This window comes from Ranitomeya variabilis, chromosome 4 (assembly GCF_051348905.1).
Source record: "Ranitomeya variabilis isolate aRanVar5 chromosome 4, aRanVar5.hap1, whole genome shotgun sequence".
In the NCBI taxonomy this organism is placed as follows: Eukaryota; Metazoa; Chordata; class Amphibia; order Anura; family Dendrobatidae; genus Ranitomeya; species Ranitomeya variabilis.
Genome location: NC_135235.1, coordinates 175,792,931 through 175,803,452, shown reverse-complemented (window position 1 = coordinate 175,803,452; position 10,522 = coordinate 175,792,931). Strand labels below are relative to the sequence as shown.

Below are 10,522 nucleotides of genomic sequence, written 5' to 3'. Positions count from 1 at the left end.
GCACTTGGCATGATGGGAGGATGGAGGATCAGGGTGAGGAATATCCTGGCCACACTCATGGCTACTCAGACTTGACCGTGTGGAAGACAAGGTGGTGGTGGTGGCTAAGTGACAGGAAGCATTATCCGCTATCCAATCAACAACCATTTCACACTACTCTGGCTTCAATAGTGGTGTGCTGCGGTTCCCTAGAAACTGGGACAGGAAGGTCGAGCGAGCAGATATGGGTCTCTGTTGTTGCCCACTTTCACCTTGCCCACAGCCTCATCCTCTGGATGCACCATCCGCATCACGTCCACTTCCCCGTTTCTTGACCCTTGCCTTGCCCATTTAAATGGACTACTGCACTATTTCAAATGCTCCACACAAATGTCTTTATTAGAAGCAAAATAATATGTGATCAGTATGCCTGCAAATCTACGATTTTTCAAACCCAAACACCAGGCAGGCCTCAGCCTGACCTAACAGACAGTATTCAATTTTTTTTTTGTGTGAAGTTAATTTATGCTAAATAGCTCTGTATATAATTAGAGTATCACACAGCCAAAAAATAAGTACACCGGCCTCCAATGCCCAAACTTACAGCATAGAGATATATGACGGCTGTAACGGAAATACCACACTGGCAAATCTGTGGCCTTTGAATTTTTTTGGATGCTAAATAGCGCTGTATAGAATTTGAGTATCACACAGCCACAAAATAAGTACACCGGTCTCCAATGCCCAAAGTTAGAGCACAGAGATATACGACGGCTGTAACAGAAATACCACACTGGCAAATCTGTGGCCTTTGAATTTTTTTGGATGCTAAATAGCGCTGTATAGAATTTGAGTATCACACAGCCACAAAATAAGTACAGCGGCCTCCAATGACCAAACTTGGAGCACGCAGATATATGCCGATTTTTTCGGTGAATTTAAACACCAAAAAGAAAAAAGGGCACAAGGGTAGCACACACAACTATGCTACGTATGCCTGACAAACTATCACTTTTCAACAGGCCTCAGTCTGACAGAACAGACTGTATTTTTTTTAGGGGGGAATTTGTGGGAAAAAAAGGTATATAGACAGTAAATAAGCTGCAGCAGCAGGCATTTATGGAGCTTTGGGAAGGATGCAGTGGGACCAATGGACGCACATACAGTGCCTGCAGGCCTTGCACTGATGTGGATATGCTGTGCCCTGCCTGCCTAGCACTGCAATATCGGGACCCACGAATTAGCCCTAAAAAGGACTGTTGGTTTCTCAGGAGTTGTGGGTGTAAAAGTTGCAGACCTACACTAACTCTAAAACCACGATTCTGACCCTATCTCGGCAGCAGCTCTCCCTACTCTAGCTGAAACAGGAACAGAATGCGGCGAGCAGGGCGATGCTTGGTCTCTTATACTCAGGATGATGCTGTACGGCCCAGCCAATCACTGCACGACCACAACAAAGATGGCTGCAGCGTTTTATGGCCTCGTAGACAATCCCTGCACCGTGATTGGGTCTCTAAAGTCCACCAAAAACACAGGGTGGAGACTGCAGTTGCCGCCGAATAATCCCGGAAATGCTCGCTACTCTGCGAGTACCCTGATACTCGGGCGAGTAACGAATAGTGGCGAGCACGTTCGCTTATTACTATTTATTATCACACCACTGAGCAAAAAGTGGAATAACACGCTGTAGCGTTTCGCCTACTACGTGTCTTGGGGGACACTCACTTGGCAGCAGGATAATCATAGACAGGCACGGTTTTTCAGATAAACAGTCCATGTGGTTTATTATACTATCAGCATAAACCACTGTAGGCCATGTTATCACAGACCTCACATAATCCTTTACTTCTTCATATATGGCTTTACAAAAGATTTACTATTCAAGCCTGTATCTCTCCAGTCACAGAGTGACTGCACAGTTCAGCAACTGTCCTATGTTAGCGCACACAGTTCTTTCCCCGTACCAGGGGTTACCTCTCAGGAACTCCTGCACCACAGGCTGACAGCGCAGAGTGTCTTTCCCTGCGACACACATACCGGCCATTCACAATAATGCCGGACTTTGTCTTATCACCACAGTTATGCCTGTGGCTGCCATGCATTCCTATGGCCTCAATACGCCTCCATGCATATTTTGGGGAGAACATACAGCGCCCTTACCTGTAGCAGGAGTCACTGCACCACAACGCGATCATAAAGATGGATATAAATAAACGTGGTACCTTTGAAAATGTCATCTTGTCTTGCAAAAAATAAGCCACCATATAGCTCCATCACCGGAAAAATAAAAAAGTTTATAGCTATTAAATTAAAGAGATGTAAAAATAATTATTTTTTATATAAAATAGTTTTTATTGTATAAAAGCGCCAAAACATAAAAAAATACAAGTGAGGTATTGCTGTCATCATACTGATCCGAATAATAAAACTGCTTTATCAATTTTACCACACGCAGATTGATGTAAACGCCCCCCAAAAGAAATTAATGAATTGCTAGTTTTTGTTCTTTTTGCCTCCCCAAAATCGCAATAAAAAGTGATCAAAAAAGTCATGTGCCCGAAAATGATGCCAATAAAAATGGAAACTTGTCCCGCAAAAAACAAGACCTCCCCATGACTCTGTGGGTCAAAATATGGAAAAATTATAGCTCTCAAAATGTGGTGATGCAAGAAATATTTTTTGCAATAAAAAGAGTCTTTTAGTGTGTGACAGCTGCCAAACATAAAAACCCACTGTAAAAACGTGCTATAAATAGTAAATCAAACTCCCCTTTATCACCCCCTTAGGGTAAAATAATAAAATAAAAATAGTGTATTTATTTCCATTTTCCCTTTAAGGTTAGGGTTAGGGTTGGCGTTAGGGCTAGGGTTAGGGGTGAGGCTAAAGTTAGGGTTAGGGTTGGGGCTAAGGTTAGGGCTAGGGTTACAATTGGGATTAGGGTTAGGGTTGGGATTAGGGTTAGGGTTGGGGTTAGGGGTGTCTTAGGGCTAGGTTTGTGGTTAGGGTTATGGTTAGGGTTGGGATGAGGGTTAGGGGTGTGTTGGGTTAAGGTTGGAATTAGAATTGGGGGTTTCCACTGTTTAGGAACATCAGGGGCTCTCCAAATGCAACATGGCGTCTGATCTCAATTCCAGCTAATTTTGCATTGAAAAGTCAAATGGTGCTCCTTCCCTACCGAGCTCTGCCATGCGCCCAAACAGTGGTTTGCTCCCACATATGGGGCATGAGCATACTCAGGACAAATTGCACAACCATTGGGGTCCAATTTATCCTGTTACCCTTGGGAAAATAAAAAATTTGGGGCAAAAATATCATTTTTCTAAAAAAAATGATTTTTTATTCTTACGGCTCTACATAATAAAGGTATGTGAGGCACTTGGGGGTTCAAAGTGCTCACCACACATCTACATAAGTTCCTTAGGGGGTCTACTTTCCAAAATGGTGTCACTTGTGGGGGAATTCCACTGTTTAGGCACATCAGGGGCTCTCCAAATGCGACATGGCGTCTGATCTCAATTTCAGCCAATTTTGCATTGAAAGGTCAAACGGCGCTCCTTCCCTTCCGAGCTCTGCCATAAACCCAAACAGTGGTTTACCTACATATATGGGATATCAGCATATTCAGGACAAATTGTACAATAACCTTTGGGATCCAATTTCTCCTGTTACTCTAAATAAAACAAATTGGATCTGAAGTAATTTTTTTGTGAAAAAAAGTTAAATGTTAATTTTTTTAAACATTCCAAAAATTTCTGTGAAGCACCTTAAGGGTTAATAAACTTCTTGAATGTGATTTTGAGCACCTTGAGAGGTGCAGTTTTTAGAATGGTGTAACTTTTGGGTATTTTCTATCATATAGACCCCTCAAAGTGATTTAAAATGTGATGTGGCCCCTAAAAAAAATGGTGTTGTAAAAATGAGAAATTGCTGGTCAACTTTTAACCCTTATAGCTTCCTAACAAAAAAATGTTGGTTACAAAATCGTGCTGATGTAAAGTAAACATGTGAGAAACATTACTTGTTAAAGGGCCACTGTCACCCCCCTCCAGCCGTTATAAACTAAAAGAGCCACCTTGTGCAGCAGTAATGCTGCATTCTAACAAGGTGGCTCTTTTAGTTTTAGGTACAAGTATACCCCAAAAAAAGCGATTTGATACTTAGCCATAATTGGTGTCTCTAGCCACATAGGCTGGTCCTCCCTCCCCAGCTCGAAACGCTCCTCTGCCGTCACTCACATCTTCTTGGTCTTTCTGCGCCGCCCCCTCAGCACTGTTTACGTTTTCAAACCGGCGCCTGCGCTGTGTAGTACTGTTCTGCGCAGGCGCAGTAAGCTCTGGCCGTCTGCCGTCCAAGCCAGGCTTTCACACTGCGCCTGCGTGGGCAGTGCGGCCCCCACCTTTGGAATCCCCGCACTGTGTTATGCATTATGCACAGTGTGGGGCTGGTATTCCTGGGCATGCGCACAGCGTGTTGCATCCTGTCAGCCCGGTCCCCCGCCTTACTGCTTCTGGATACAATATACAGATCGTGCCTCCTCCTCCTCTAGCAATCGCCGGGCAAGAAGCAACTTTGGAAACTTGCCTGCTAGGTGGTGTGTGTTGTGTCTAGGTGTGTTATTTATGGGTCTTGATCTGATAATAAATTGGGGGTGATCTTTACCCAGCTAGCAGGCAAGTTTCCAAAGTTCTAATCTTGGAGAATAAAGAGTCAAAAACTGGCCTAAAGAATAACTTTACAACAATATTTATTGAAAATTCAACTTACATGTAAAAAACATACGTAGTACAAATAGCAAAACCATGTTACAAATAGTACATTGTGATTGTATCCACAAGTGCAACCAGTGCACCAGGTTCACAGAACGGGACAATAGTATAATGATATATTTGTCAGATTGCGGCAAATTATTATTTTAGATCACTACGCTTGTGCAGATGGGTCTAATGTGTGATCGCCTAAACTAGCTCCTACCGTAGCGCAATGCTACTGGCCTTATCCCGCTACACACAAAGGCACCCCGCAATGTGACAATGTAAATAAAAGGTAGAAAGATTAATTACCCATGGATGTCCACAAACGGCCCGTCTGGATCCTGGTTAACTACCCCAATCACAATGTACTATTTGTAACATGGTTTTGCTATTTGTAGTACGTATGTTTTTACATGTAAGTTGAATTTTCAATAAATATTGTTGTAAAGTTATTCTTTAGGCCAGTTTTTGACTCTTTATTCTCCAAGATAAGTCATTTGCTATAGAGTCGCCTTGTGTATCTATTTAACTGACGCTTATGTTTATATAAGTTTCCAAAGTTGCTTCTTGCCCGGCGATTGCTAGAGGAGGAGGAGGCACGATCTGTATATTGTATCCAGAAGCAGTAAGGCGGGGGACCGGGTTGACAGGATGCAACACGCTGTGCGCATGCCCAGGAATACCAGCCCCGCACTGTGCATAATGCATATGTAGCGCCCCCACTGCCGCAGGGCCGAGGGTACCCGGTACCGGGCCTCTGAGTCTCTGTTCTGGGGTTGTGGTGGTGCGGTGCAGGTTGCAGTAAATAACGAGGACACCAGGTTGCAGTCTCTTTACCTCTTTACTGAAGGCTTCAGGATCCTCAATCCGGAATATGGTTAACCGGGCTGCGCAAGCCTGGCCGGTCCGATGGCACATCCAGAGCTCCCTTTGCAGGTGGAAATCTGTGCCTACCTTCTAGCGCTTGTGTGTTGTGGTCCTCCCCTGCTGTGCTTACGGGATAGTCCCCACAACTGTTGTGTCTGTTTCTCGTGTTCCCTCACAACTCGATTCTGATGTTCTTCCACATCCCCCAGATCTTATGGTTAGGATGCACCCGTATGACGGGGAGGCTCGGAGCTCTTCCGGGACTCTAGCGTCGCCCCACTCCTGTTGTTACCCCCCTGTGTCTTCCTAGGTCAATTGGGTGAGACAGCCCGCCTATAACTGACTGTCCTGCCGTAGGTTTGAAGTTTGGCCTGGAGCTCTATACTTCCTCGGCGTTCCGGCCACCGGTTACGCGCCTCAGTAGGATGTTGCCTCGTCTTACAGCACGACTCCTACTGGTATTCTCCTTGTTGCGTTGATCTTGTTTCTCACTCAGCACAATAAACCTCGCTTCTTGTCCTTTCTTGGGGTACCGCCGCTATATCGTGCAGGCGCGGTCCCGTAACGTTCTCTCTGGTTGCTAGGCCTCTGTCAGGATCCCACCCCTGACAGGGACCCCTCTGAATCTTCCCCTACAACACCCTCTGCCACAAGGTGTTGCCTGGTTCCAACCCAGTCAGCTTTCTGAACTCACTTCCTATCCAACCCCCAGTTTTACCAGACTGTGACGAGTGGCCTAATACATAGTACCCTTAGCTCCCCCTGGAGGCCAGACTGTGAAGTGTATTGGTGTCTGTGATACCTGGTCAGATGAACTCCTTCCGTGCCATCAGACGTACCATAGCCCCCCTTAGCGGCGGAGCACCAGTACTGCAACGACCAGGACTCTGGGGCGCTGCACTCCACCCGGTTAAATCCAGTACTCCTGGACTGGGAAGAAAACAACAATACATGTCAGCAAAAAGACATACAATTTTGAAAATGCAAGTACAAGTAAACTTTTTAACAGAGCTTCCCTTTATGGGAGGTGAGGACACTTGAACGTTACAAACATGGTTAAATACTTTAAATAACATACTATAAATAACTTTTCTTACCCAACCGGGTATTCTACTAAGTGCAAAATTTTTGAACAATAATTTAACATTGCCTTTAAGGACGTACTCGCTGAATCCACTAAAGACCTTCTTATAAAACATTATAAGGCTAATCAACTTTTCTGCATTCTCCTTCTTTACATCTGCAGGACCGCCTGTCTATCTGCCCCAGGCCTACTGCCTCTCGTTCTATTACAGGACCGCCCCTTTCAGCCCGGGCCTACTGCCTTTCTGCTACTATACACAGTATAGAACTTATCTTCCATCTCTCAGTTCAGAATCACCGAGCCATCTCTGTATGGCTCCTAGGAGGACTCACCGACTAACCCCGTCTGGGTTCACTTCCTGTCCTCATTCTTCTAGCAACATCATTAAACATTTCTCACAATTAACTAGCTCACTACATATAACCTCTTTATACGTAAGCATTATTAATACTCTCTTTTAAAGCATCATCATTCTTTAAGTACTATCGATGAATGTTCCCTTTAAGAAGGAACCAAGTCTCTATGAGGTAGTGCAACTTCTCAAGCTGCAAGTCCGTATGCAGCAAGGACTCCGGTACTGCTTCCAGGAACAGTTTCTTCGCAAAGAGTCCTTTCTTTTATAAAACCAGTAGAGGGCACCTTTAAGAAGGTGCAAACTATTTACAAGGAGTTTGTAATCATGCAGTGTTCATGATCCAGCAGTTCTTTTCCAAATAGGGGTTTAAAAGGAACAGAAAGGGAAAACAAAACAAAAATAAAAAGCAATAGGGATCCCGGGTAAACAAAGGGATCCCTTTAAGAATAACCCTAGTCGGGTTTAAAGCAGCAAAGAGCAGGGAAACAAACAGTTAACTATTTACATATCCATGGCATCGAGGTTTACTCTCGCTCTGGCGGCCGTAGCTCCGCATAGACCTCGCTCGGCAAGGTGATCGGCGAGATCGGGGCCTTTAAGAAGTGCTCCATACCTGTGGCCTGATCCCAGGGTGTAAGGCGCTGGAGTCTACAGGTCCCCGGGAGAGGGGGTGCCGCTCAGCAGGTCCTCTGCTGGCGGGGCAGGGTCGTTCTTCATACCTGCTTCAGATGCGGTCCCTCCGGTGCCGATCTGCTCTGTCTCCGCTGGGATCTGGAGCGCTGGTTGCAGGGCCTTGTGCTGCGGCGTTGTCATCTCCGTTTGCAGCATCTCGCTTTCCAGCAGGGCCTTGCTTTCTGGCTTCGGAGCGCTGGAACTTCTTTCCTGCTCCGGACTAGACGAGGCTGCCGACGGACGTCTGGTGAGGCTCCCGATGAAGGTCTTCTTCCACCCGGCCTCAGTGCTCAGCTGCATCCACCGGAGTTGGTCGCCGAGCTCATCCACTCCGGCCTGCAGGAAGTCAATATCAGCGGTGGAGGCCTGGCTGCGGTGCCCCTCCGGGTAGCTGGGGGAGTCCTCTGCTCCTACCCCACGCTCCGGCTCCGGGTGGCTCGCCATGGCGTCCTCCATGTTGCTGACTTCTTCTTCCTCGTCCTTTTCCTGCTCTCTCCTTCGTGGACGGTTCCGTTTTCTCTGTCTCCGCCCACCATTGAGAATCAGAAGGCGGATCTCGGCTGCTGACGGACACGTCCTCACGGTGCAGAAATATTTAGACTGGGCGGCCATTGTCTTTCGCGCTCTTCAGCTGGTCCATGCCTACTCCACGCCCCCCTTCTTCTCCTGCGCTCCCCGTGGTGCTGCAATGGCGGTGGGTTTTGGCGGGAACTTTTGGCGGCAAGTAGCAATACACAGTGTGATATATGTGATGGTGTAGTGACCCCTGTGGTAGCTAGGGGGCGCTTTGTGTGCTCTGTGAGATATGCATGGAAGCGTATCTGTTGTGGTGATATTCATGGTGTACCTGTAATCGGCAGTGTTATGAATGGCCGATGTGTGTCGCGGAAGGAGTCTGCGTAGTAAGTCAGATGTATTGTGGTTATGCTGGGACCTGTAGTCCCTCAAGAGTTTTGTTGCAATGTGTATAGTTAAGTTTGGGTGACTTACTAGGCTAGTCATGAGAGACGGGAGGGTCAGACTAGCCACACATCCACACACCCATCCAGGGGTGTGGTTTCAGGTATATAATGTGACCAGGTTGTGGGTCACATGAGAGGCGTGTCCGGCAGGTCCTGTGTGAAACCTGTGTGGTTCCTGTGTATGGACCTGGCCGGGGGGATTGGCCTGGGAATGACCAGGGTCCCGGGGATTGTCCTAGGAATGACTAGGGTCCCGAACAACGCTGACCGGTGGGACCGTCCTAGGAATGACTAGGGTCCCGGGGACTGTCCTAGGAATGACTAGGGTCCCGAATGGTGCTGGATTGGCCCAGGAATGACTGGGGTCCGGAGAGCACCTGAGATCGAACAACGCTGACCGGTGGGACCGTCCTAGGAATGACTAGGGTCCCGGGGACTGTCCTAGGAATGACTAGGGTCCCGAAGATGCAGGACTGTCCTAGGAATGACTAGGGTCCTGAATGCTGCTGGATTGGCCTGGGAATGACCAGGGTCCTGCAAGCACCAGAGAACGAGGTGAAGGTGCTGGATTGGCCTGGGAATGACCAGGGTCCTGCAAGCACCTGAGAACATGGACTAGGCCACCGGCGTGATCCTGGTAACCTAAGGTAACGGGTGGAGGACGGGGTCCAGGACCTAAGCTGATAGGTGGAGGACGGGGTCCAGGACCTAAGCTGACAGGCGGAGGACGGGGTCCAGGACCTGTTGTGACAGGTGGAGGACGGGGTCCAGGGCCTAAGCTGATAGGTGGAGGACGGGGTCCAGGACCTAAGCTAACAGGTGGAGGACGGGGTCCAGGACCTGTGGGTACGAGGTGAGCACCAGGATCTGCTGGGCCGGTGTCTGTTACTGTGTGGGGAAGCTGGAGTCCTTCGGTGAGGTCTGGACTGACTACTGTGTGCCGGACAGGCGAGTCGGTGATCCCCGTTAGGCAGCTTACCCGGAAGAGGGTTAACAGAGTGTGGGGAAGCTGGAGTCCTTCGGTGAGGTCTGGACTGACTACTGTGTATTGACCAGGCAAGTTGGTGATCCCCGTTAGGCAGCTTACCCAAAGGCTGTTGAAGAGTCGGCAAGGTGGAGCAGGAGCTCCCGTCAGGTACCAAAGAGACTGTTGGTGCCTGTTGTGTTCCATGTAATGAACTGTGTTTAAACCCGGTTTATGTGGCTTAATAAACCGTATGGACTGTTTTGATATAAAACCCATGCTGTGTGCTAAAATATCGCGGCTAAGCGAGTGTCCCCCAACACTCTCAGTAAGAGAAACCTTACAACAGTCTTTGCAATAAGTCACAGTCCAAGCACAATAAATCACAGTTCCAAGGCACACATGACCTGATTCTTCAGGCTTAAGTAGATCCTGTTCATGACGCCAAATTGTGTAGCGCCCCCACTGCCGCAGGGCCGAGGGTACCCGGTACCGGGCCTCTGAGTCTCTGTTCTGGGGTTGTGGTGGTGCGGTGCAGGTTGCAGTAAATAACGAGGACACCAGGTTGCAGTCTCTTTACTGAAGGCTTCAGGATCCTCAATCCGGAATATGGTTAACCGGGCTGCGCAAGCCTGGCCGGTCCGATGGCACATCCAGCGCTCCCTTTGCAGGTGGAAATCTGTGCCTACCTTCTAGCGCTTGTGTGTTGTGGTCCTCCCCTGCTGTGCTTACGGGATAGTCCCCACAACTGTTGTGTCTGTTTCTCGTGTTCCCTCACAACTCGATTCTGATGTTCTTCCACATCCCCCAGATCTTATGGTTAGGATGCACCCGTATGACGGGGAGGCTCGGAGCTCTTCCGGGACTCTAGCATCGCCCCACTCCTGT

General features: G+C 48.0%; 1 long non-coding RNA gene across 1 annotated transcript; it reads left to right on the top strand.

Annotated features, from left to right (window-relative positions):
- Window positions 1-9,509: 9,509 nt before the first annotated feature.
- Window positions 9,510-9,982, top strand: LOC143768568 (uncharacterized). The gene is made up of 2 exons (XR_013213948.1): window positions 9,510-9,589; window positions 9,698-9,982. It is a non-coding gene; the product is annotated as an uncharacterized LOC143768568 (long non-coding RNA).
- Window positions 9,983-10,522: the final 540 nt, after the last annotated feature.